Below are 10,470 nucleotides of genomic sequence, written 5' to 3' on the forward strand. Positions count from 1 at the left end.
AAACATGAAGTAGGCGTTTGAAAGTTTCGGGAGATATAAACAGTTTTTTTGATTTCTGACGGCTTATTCGATAATGAACATAAAGTATACGATACTAAATTTGAATAAATAAACTCATTTTATAAGTTTCAAGAATAAATTATATATGTGTTTATATTTGAAATAAAGTAAACACATAATAAGTATAATTCAATACAATTTCCTTATGATATACGAGGGTGTACAATTTTTAAAGTGTCAATAAAAACTTACGTACTGTTTATAATTTAAATCGGTGCAGCTTTAACTATTTCGTCACGTTAATATTTCATATTTAGACGTTTATTTCAGTTGTTTTGATTAAATGTATTCAGTCTATAAATCAAAAGTTACACAAACATTTCCTAACCTAACAATTCGTATTTTGATTTGAGTTTGATGAAATTCCGTATTTATTGTGATGAATTGTAAATTTGTATTCATTTGGAATGACCTTGATTTATAAACATTGTCTTCTACAGTATTTTGGGTTACTTTCATCTGCGTTGAACTACTCTGATAATTGTTAAATCATTATCAAATCCACGCGAGAAATTTCCAAAAACAGAGTTTACAAATCATCCCAAAATTTATTTTAGAATATGAATAATATCGTATGTGCCAGAAATATTGAATGCTTTTATCTATACACTGATGATTCACACTTTTGGAATGGTCCGGACGAAATTAGATTCTTGTTTTTTACGTGGGCTGAAAAACAACTAGTTACTAGACTAATTTTAAATTTATTACTAATTTTTGTGATTCTACATGAAGGTTAATTTTTTAAGTCATTAAATCGTACGAAAAGGATATTTGTGTTTTGTCGTTAATCGCCGAATAATTGATAAAAAAAACCGTTGATTTTTGTACGATATTATATTATTTACAACGTTGCCAGATCTTTTTTTTTGCAAGAAATATTAATACAATAAAAATATGATTCGAATATTTATCCAAATAGCAATTTCAATGATTTTAATAATAAAAATAAGGTCAGTGAGTGTATGGACAACGTTTTTTTGTCTTAATGCATATTTTTTGCCTGACTTTTGTCTTAAAAAGATCAAATTTCTATACTTTGTTCAAATCACATGTACAAAATATGTTAAATAATGTTAGATATGTAATTTTTTCGATATTTATCTAAGTGTGAGATACAAATATTTATAATTTTCAAATGGATTTTTTTCAATTAACGTTTTATCAAAAAACTTATGTATTTTAACTTTTTTACATAAAAATAAACCAGTTTATCATATCCGACAAAAAATTTGAACTTGGCTTGCTCAAAATACACACCTAAGCTTAATTATTGGCACCTATATATTTTTTTCACGATTATTTTTATTAAATTCGACTTGAATTTATATATAAACTTCATTTTACGATCGGAAAGATTAGTTGTTTCTATTTTCTTTCATAATATTATAATATATTAGAATTTATTTATATTTTTTGACCTCGTCGCTTAAAATATGTCTTACTGATTGAAATAATCTCGAATAAACGTCACTGAAAGATTATTTTTAATTTATTTAAGAAAATTTTAGCAACACGAAACGTCGAATCGAATTAGAATCGATTACATGTCCAGCGAAATACGTAACGCTCCTCAATTCAAACCAATATGCAATTTACATCCCGATTCGAAAAAAATCCAAAATCAGGTCGAAATATTAAGAAATGTACATCATCATGAAGCTTATTTTGAATGATTCTACACTATCTATTAAGTTTACTACAAGGTAAAGTTACACGTATCGAACGTGATTGTTAACCGACTCGAATTACACGTTTTTTATTTATCTTGTCCAACAATTGAACTTATTACTTTTTAACCGCCTTCTGATTTAACAATCGGCACTTTTTCCAACCCCTAAATCATCGCTTTATCATTTTCGAGGGCGTCTTAAACTCCTAAATGTCTTAAAGGGAACTAATAGCTTTTAAAATATGTTTAAAAATTTCTATTTTTTCACTGTGCTTATCGTTTTTTTTAATAGTTACTTTGGACTACTATCCATCGTTGCGTCTCAAAGCCAGAAGATCGAGGTGATTGTTAACCGACTCGAATTACACGTTTTTGATTTATCTTGTCCAACAATTGAACTTATTACTTTTTAACCGCCTTCTGATTTAACAATCGGCACTTTTTCCAACCACTAAATCATCGCTTTATCATTTTCGAGGGCGTCTTAAACTCCTAAATGTCTTAAAGGGAACTAATAGCTTTTAAAATATGTTTAAAAATTTCTATTTTTTCACTGATCTTATCGTTTTTTTTAATAGTTACTTTGGACTACTATCCATCGTTGCGTCTCAAAGCCAGAAGATCGAGGTGATTGTTAACCGACTCGAATTACACGTTTTTGATTTATCTTGTCCAACAATTGAACTTATTACTTTTTAACCGCCTTCTGATTTAACAATCGGCACTTTTTCCAACCACTAAATCATCGCTTTATCATTTTCGAGGGCGTCTTAAACTCCTAAATGTCTTAAATGGAACTAATAGCTTTTAAAATATGTTTAAAAATTTCTATTTTTTCACTGATCTTATCGTTTTTTTTAATAGTTACTTTGGACTACTATCCATCGTTGCGTCTCAAAGCCAGAAGATCGAGGTGATTGTTAACCGACTCGAATTACACGTTTTTGATTTATCTTGTCCAACAATTGAACTTATTACTTTTTAACCGCCTTCTGATTTAACAATCGGCACTTTTTCCAACCCCTAAATCATCGCTTTATCATTTTCGAGGGCGTCTTAAACTCCTAAATGTCTTAAAGGGAACTAATAGCTTTTAAAATATGTTTAAAAATTTCTATTTTTTCACTGTGCTTATCGTTTTTTTTAATAGTTACTTTGGACTACTATCCATCGTTGCGTCTCAAAGCCAGAAGATCGAGGTGATTGTTAACCGACTCGAATTACACGTTTTTGATTTATCTTGTCCAACAATTGAACTTATTACTTTTTAACCGCCTTCTGATTTAACAATCGGCACTTTTTCCAACCACTAAATCATCGCTTTATCATTTTCGAGGGCGTCTTAAACTCCTAAATGTCTTAAAGGGAACTAATAGCTTTTAAAATATGTTTAAAAATTTCTATTTTTTCACTGATCTTATCGTTTTTTTTAATAGTTACTTTGGACTACTATCCATCGTTGCGTCTCAAAGCCAGAAGATCGAGGTGATTGTTAACCGACTCGAATTACACGTTTTTTATTTATCTTGTCCAACAATTGAACTTATTACTTTTTAACCGCCTTCTGATTTAACAATCGGCACTTTTTCCAACCCCTAAATCATCGCTTTATCATTTTCGAGGGCGTCTTAAACTCCTAAATGTCTTAAAGGGAACTAATAGCTTTTAAAATATGTTTAAAAATTTCTATTTTTTCACTGTGCTTATCGTTTTTTTTAATAGTTACTTTGGACTACTATCCATCGTTGCGTCTCAAAGCCAGAAGATCGAGGTGATTGTTAACCGACTCGAATTACACGTTTTTGATTTATCTTGTCCAACAATTGAACTTATTACTTTTTAACCGCCTTCTGATTTAACAATCGGCACTTTTTCCAACCACTAAATCATCGCTTTATCATTTTCGAGGGCGTCTTAAACTCCTAAATGTCTTAAAGGGAACTAATAGCTTTTAAAATATGTTTAAAAATTTCTATTTTTTCACTGATCTTATCGTTTTTTTTAATAGTTACTTTGGACTACTATCCATCGTTGCGTCTCAAAGCCAGAAGATCGAGGTGATTGTTAACCGACTCGAATTACACGTTTTTGATTTATCTTGTCCAACAATTGAACTTATTACTTTTTAACCGCCTTCTGATTTAACAATCGGCACTTTTTCCAACCACTAAATCATCGCTTTATCATTTTCGAGGGCGTCTTAAACTCCTAAATGTCTTAAATGGAACTAATAGCTTTTAAAATATGTTTAAAAATTTCTATTTTTTCACTGATCTTATCGTTTTTTTTAATAGTTACTTTGGACTACTATCCATCGTTGCGTCTCAAAGCCAGAAGATCGAGGTGATTGTTAACCGACTCGAATTACACGTTTTTGATTTATCTTGTCCAACAATTGAACTTATTACTTTTTAACCGCCTTCTGATTTAACAATCGGCACTTTTTCCAACCCCTAAATCATCGCTTTATCATTTTCGAGGGCGTCTTAAACTCCTAAATGTCTTAAAGGGAACTAATAGCTTTTAAAATATGTTTAAAAATTTCTATTTTTTCACTGTGCTTATCGTTTTTTTTAATAGTTACTTTGGACTACTATCCATCGTTGCGTCTCAAAGCCAGAAGATCGAGGTGATTGTTAACCGACTCGAATTACACGTTTTTGATTTATCTTGTCCAACAATTGAACTTATTACTTTTTAACCGCCTTCTGATTTAACAATCGGCACTTTTTCCAACCACTAAATCATCGCTTTATCATTTTCGAGGGCGTCTTAAACTCCTAAATGTCTTAAAGGGAACTAATAGCTTTTAAAATATGTTTAAAAATTTCTATTTTTTCACTGATCTTATCGTTTTTTTTAATAGTTACTTTGGACTACTATCCATCGTTGCGTCTCAAAGCCAGAAGATCGAGGTGATTGTTAACCGACTCGAATTACACGTTTTTGATTTATCTTGTCCAACAATTGAACTTATTACTTTTTAACCGCCTTCTGATTTAACAATCGGCACTTTTTCCAACCCCTAAATCATCGCTTTATCATTTTCGAGGGCGTCTTAAACTCCTAAATGTCTTAAAGGGAACTAATAGCTTTTAAAATATGTTTAAAAAATTCCTATTTTGTCACTGATCTTATCGTTTTTTTTAATAGTTACTTTGGACTACTATCCATCGTTGCGTCTCAAAGCCAGAAGATCGAGGTGATTGTTAACCGACTCGAATTACACGTTTTTGATTTATCTTGTCCAACAATTGAACTTATTACTTTTTAACCGCCTTCTGATTTAACAATCGGCACTTTTTCCAACCACTAAATCATCGCTTTATCATTTTCGAGGGCGTCTTAAACTCCTAAATGTCTTAAAGGGAACTAATAGCTTTTAAAATATGTTTAAAAATTTCTATTTTTTCACTGATCTTATCGTTTTTTTTAATAGTTACTTTGGACTACTATCCATCGTTGCGTCTCAAAGCCAGAAGATCGAGGTGATTGTTAACCGACTCGAATTACACGTTTTTGATTTATCTTGTCCAACAATTGAACTTATTACTTTTTAACCGCCTTCTGATTTAACAATCGGCACTTTTTCCAACCACTAAATCATCGCTTTATCATTTTCGAGGGCGTCTTAAACTCCTAAATGTCTTAAATGGAACTAATAGCTTTTAAAATATGTTTAAAAATTTCTATTTTTTCACTGATCTTATCGTTTTTTTTAATAGTTACTTTGGACTACTATCCATCGTTGCGTCTCAAAGCCAGAAGATCGAGGTGATTGTTAACCGACTCGAATTACACGTTTTTGATTTATCTTGTCCAACAATTGAACTTACTACTTTTTAACCGCCTTCTGATTTAACAATCGGCACTTTTTCCAACCACTAAATCATCGCTTTATCATTTTCGAGGGCGTCTTAAACTCCTAAATGTCTTAAAGGGAACTAATAGCTTTTAAAATATGTTTAAAAAATTCCTATTTTGTCACTGATCTTATCGTTTTTTTTAATAGTTACTTTGGACTACTATCCATCGTTGCGTCTCAAAGCCAGAAGATCGAGGTGATTGTTAACCGACTCGAATTACACGTTTTTGATTTATCTTGTCCAACAATTGAACTTACTACTTTTTAACCGCCTTCTGATTTAACAATCGGCACTTTTTCCAACCACTAAATCATCGCTTTATCATTTTCGAGGGCGTCTTAAACTCCTAAATGTCTTAAAGGGAACTAATAGCTTTTAAAATATGTTTAAAAAATTCCTATTTTGTCACTGATCTTATCGTTTTTTTTAATAGTTACTTTGGACTACTATCCATCGTTGCGTCTCAAAGCCAGAAGATCGAGGTGATTGTTAACCGACTCGAATTACACGTTTTTTATTTATCTTGTCCAACAATTGAACTTATTACTTTTTAACCGCCTTCTGATTTAACAATCGGCACTTTTTCCAACCCCTAAATCATCGCTTTATCATTTTCGAGGGCGTCTTAAACTCCTAAATGTCTTAAAGGGAACTAATAGCTTTTAAAATATGTTTAAAAATTTCTATTTTTTCACTGTGCTTATCGTTTTTTTTAATAGTTACTTTGGACTACTATCCATCGTTGCGTCTCAAAGCCAGAAGATCGAGGTGATTGTTAACCGACTCGAATTACACGTTTTTGATTTATCTTGTCCAACAATTGAACTTATTACTTTTTAACCGCCTTCTGATTTAACAATCGGCACTTTTTCCAACCACTAAATCATCGCTTTATCATTTTCGAGGGCGTCTTAAACTCCTAAATGTCTTAAAGGGAACTAATAGCTTTTAAAATATGTTTAAAAATTTCTATTTTTTCACTGATCTTATCGTTTTTTTTAATAGTTACTTTGGACTACTATCCATCGTTGCGTCTCAAAGCCAGAAGATCGAGGTGATTGTTAACCGACTCGAATTACACGTTTTTGATTTATCTTGTCCAACAATTGAACTTATTACTTTTTAACCGCCTTCTGATTTAACAATCGGCACTTTTTCCAACCACTAAATCATCGCTTTATCATTTTCGAGGGCGTCTTAAACTCCTAAATGTCTTAAAGGGAACTAATAGCTTTTAAAATATGTTTAAAAATTTCTATTTTTTCACTGATCTTATCGTTTTTTTTAATAGTTACTTTGGACTACTATCCATCGTTGCGTCTCAAAGCCAGAAGATCGAGGTGATTGTTAACCGACTCGAATTACACGTTTTTGATTTATCTTGTCCAACAATTGAACTTATTACTTTTTAACCGCCTTCTGATTTAACAATCGGCACTTTTTCCAACCACTAAATCATCGCTTTATCATTTTCGAGGGCGTCTTAAACTCCTAAATGTCTTAAAGGGAACTAATAGCTTTTAAAATATGTTTAAAAATTTCTATTTTTTCACTGATCTTATCGTTTTTTTTAATAGTTACTTTGGACTACTATCCATCGTTGCGTCTCAAAGCCAGAAGATCGAGGTGATTGTTAACCGACTCGAATTACACGTTTTTGATTTATCTTGTCCAACAATTGAACTTATTACTTTTTAACCGCCTTCTGATTTAACAATCGGCACTTTTTCCAACCACTAAATCATCGCTTTATCATTTTCGAGGGCGTCTTAAACTCCTAAATGTCTTAAAGGGAACTAATAGCTTTTAAAATATGTTTAAAAATTTCTATTTTTTCACTGATCTTATCGTTTTTTTTAATAGTTACTTTGGACTACTATCCATCGTTGCGTCTCAAAGCCAGAAGATCGAGGTGATTGTTAACCGAGTCGAATTACACGTTTTTGATTTATCTTGTCCAACAATTGAACTTACTACTTTTTAACCGCCTTCTGATTTAACAATCGGCACTTTTTCCAACCACTAAATCATCGCTTTATCATTTTCGAGGGCGTCTTAAACTCCTAAATGTCTTAAAGGGAACTAATAGCTTTTAAAATATGTTTAAAAATTTCTATTTTTTCACTGATCTTATCGTTTTTTTTAATATTTACTTTATATATATATATTTTTGCGGCGTTGTCGTTCCAGTTATTAATTGGTAACGACAACAATTCTATTTTTAACAAGAGTTTCAACACAGCATTGGTACATTGGTACTTGTCTAACATTTCTGGCACATTTAAAGGGCATTATAGCACGATTCTTTGTCGAAGATCTTGAAGATGGTCAAGTGGTGTAAAATAAACATATTTGGGTCGTCAGACCATCAATAAAGTTGGCAAAAATTCAATTTTGAAGACGGTATTATTGTATACGATAAGATTTAGTATTTAAGTTGGTTTGTACACTTATACTGCGTTCTTAATAGTTTGATGTATGTCGATATTGAAATTAATTAGTTATTCATATTTTTTTGCTTAAAAACTAGCTGAGAACGATCAGAAAAATAAATGTGTGAAATAGAAAACAACAATTCGGTTTCCCACCGAGGATCAGACACATTTTTTTTATATTAGACAGTCTGTCTAATCAACAACATTTCTAATAATAATTTTCTTTATTTGCCAACAGCCAGTCGGTATATAGCGAAATAAATGTGTCATACCTTTATAATTTGCCAAAATTTTTTGTTGTACATGTAAAGACATTATATACAGAGTGTTTAAAATACGTAGCGCTCGATTCCACATGAATTTCACTAGAAAAAAATTTACAACAAATTAGAATCTAACACAAACAATTTACCTATGTGAGAAAAATTTTCAGATTTTGCAAAATTTATGTAGAATGGGATCTTTTAATACGGGGAGTACGAAAAAGATCGGTTTTCCAGAAAATAAACGGAAAATTGGATTTCCTGGAAAATTATACGTTTCATCCGGAAACTAATTGGATTTATCAGATGAAAATTCATGGTATTTGATGATTTCCCACATTTTTTCACTATAAACGTATATTTTCAACTGGTATGAAAAAAAAATTTATGAAAAAATTTGACTTGCTTGTATAAAAAATTCTTTATTTTCGATACCATTCCAGATATCGATTTACTTTTAATACGAATCGATTGAGGAAACTTGAGTCTAAGTGATTCTTTATATTCGATTTCCTCAGTTCTTCAATTGTGAAAACTATACAGGGTTAAACTTTGAATTAATTAATTTTTGAAAAATAACCTTTATAGTATCTAAAATTGCGAAAAAACGAAGTTGTAATACAAGAAAATCGAAAAAGGAACGTTGATACTATCACAAAAAAAATAAAACAGCTTTTCCTTGATCGTACAAAGCGAGTTATATACGAGGATAGTTCCAAAAGTATCTGGCCCGACAAAGAAAATTTTCGAAAAAAATATACTTATTTTTCAACGTAATTTAGTTTTAAATACATCCTCCTTGACCACCGAGCAATTTTTTCAAATCTGGAAACAGAAAATAATCCTTCTAATACAACTACCGCCATCTCTAGGTCAGACCAGGTACTTCTGGAACGTTCCTCGTAACATAAATTTAGAATTTATGAAAGAAAATTCGAGATTTCAAAGGATGTTGTTAGAATAGAAATTTTTTTCTCAGATTCTGCTAATTTTATGCGGATTTTTTTATACGGGGGGTTCGGAACAAGTTGAAATAATCGCTGCTATAAAACAAATCATTCGTCGAATTGGTTTCATCACATTTTTAATGAAATGATTGAACGAACAGTTTTTCAAAAGATTCAATTAAAAAAAAATAGAAACATCAACCAATTGTTTCGCACCTGCAGATACAATCCTCATTCTGAAGAGGGCCGCGGTGCACATTGGGCGAGAACGGACCTGTTTTCTATGCCTATTTCATATTGGAGCGATTTTTTTGAATTCTCCTTGAATTTTTTTATATATTTATAAAACCTTCTCCGAAAAATCACACAAAGATTTGAAATAACCGCTTTTCTTGTTTCTAAGTTATTTTTTTCTACAATCCAAGTCCTATTTCTACAATTCTACAAGTTTTTTCTATTTCTACATTTCTTTTAAGGATTTTTTTTTATTTTACTAATATTTTCATCATGCATTGGGGGCGGCGGTGCACATTGGGCGAGAACGGACCTGTTTTCTTCGTCTATTTCATATTGGAGCGATTTTTTTGAATTCTCCTTGAATTTTTTCATATTTTTATAAAACCTTCTTCGAAAAATCACACAAAGATTTGAAATAACCGCTTTTCTTGTTTCTAAGTTATTTTTTTCTACAATCCAAATCCTATTTCTACAATTCTACAAGTTTTTTCTATTTCTACATTTCTTTTAAGGATTTTTTTTATTTTACCAATATTTTCATCATGCAATGGGGGCGGCGGTGCACATTGGGCGAGAACGGACCTGATTTCTTCGTCTATTTCATATTGGAGCGATTTTTTTGAATTCTCCTTGAATTTTTTTATATTTTTATAAAACCTTCTTCGAAAAATCACACAAAGATTTGAAATAACCGCTTTTCTTGTTTCTAAGTTATTTTTTTCTACAATCCAAGTCCTATTTCTACAATTCTACAAGTTTTTTCTATTTCTACATTTCTTTTAAGGATTTTTTTTATTTTACCAATATTTTCATCATGCAATGGGGGCGGCGGTGCACATTGGGCGAGAACGGACCTGATTTCTTCGTCTATTTCATATTGGAGCGATTTTTTTGAATTCTCCTTGAATTTTTTTATATTTTTATAAAACCTTCTTCGAAAAATCACACAAAGATTTGAAATAACCGCTTTTCTTGTTTCTAAGTTATTTT

The sequence above is a fragment of the Diorhabda carinulata genome, chromosome 6 (genome assembly GCF_026250575.1).
Source record: "Diorhabda carinulata isolate Delta chromosome 6, icDioCari1.1, whole genome shotgun sequence".
Taxonomy (NCBI): Eukaryota; Metazoa; Arthropoda; class Insecta; order Coleoptera; family Chrysomelidae; genus Diorhabda; species Diorhabda carinulata.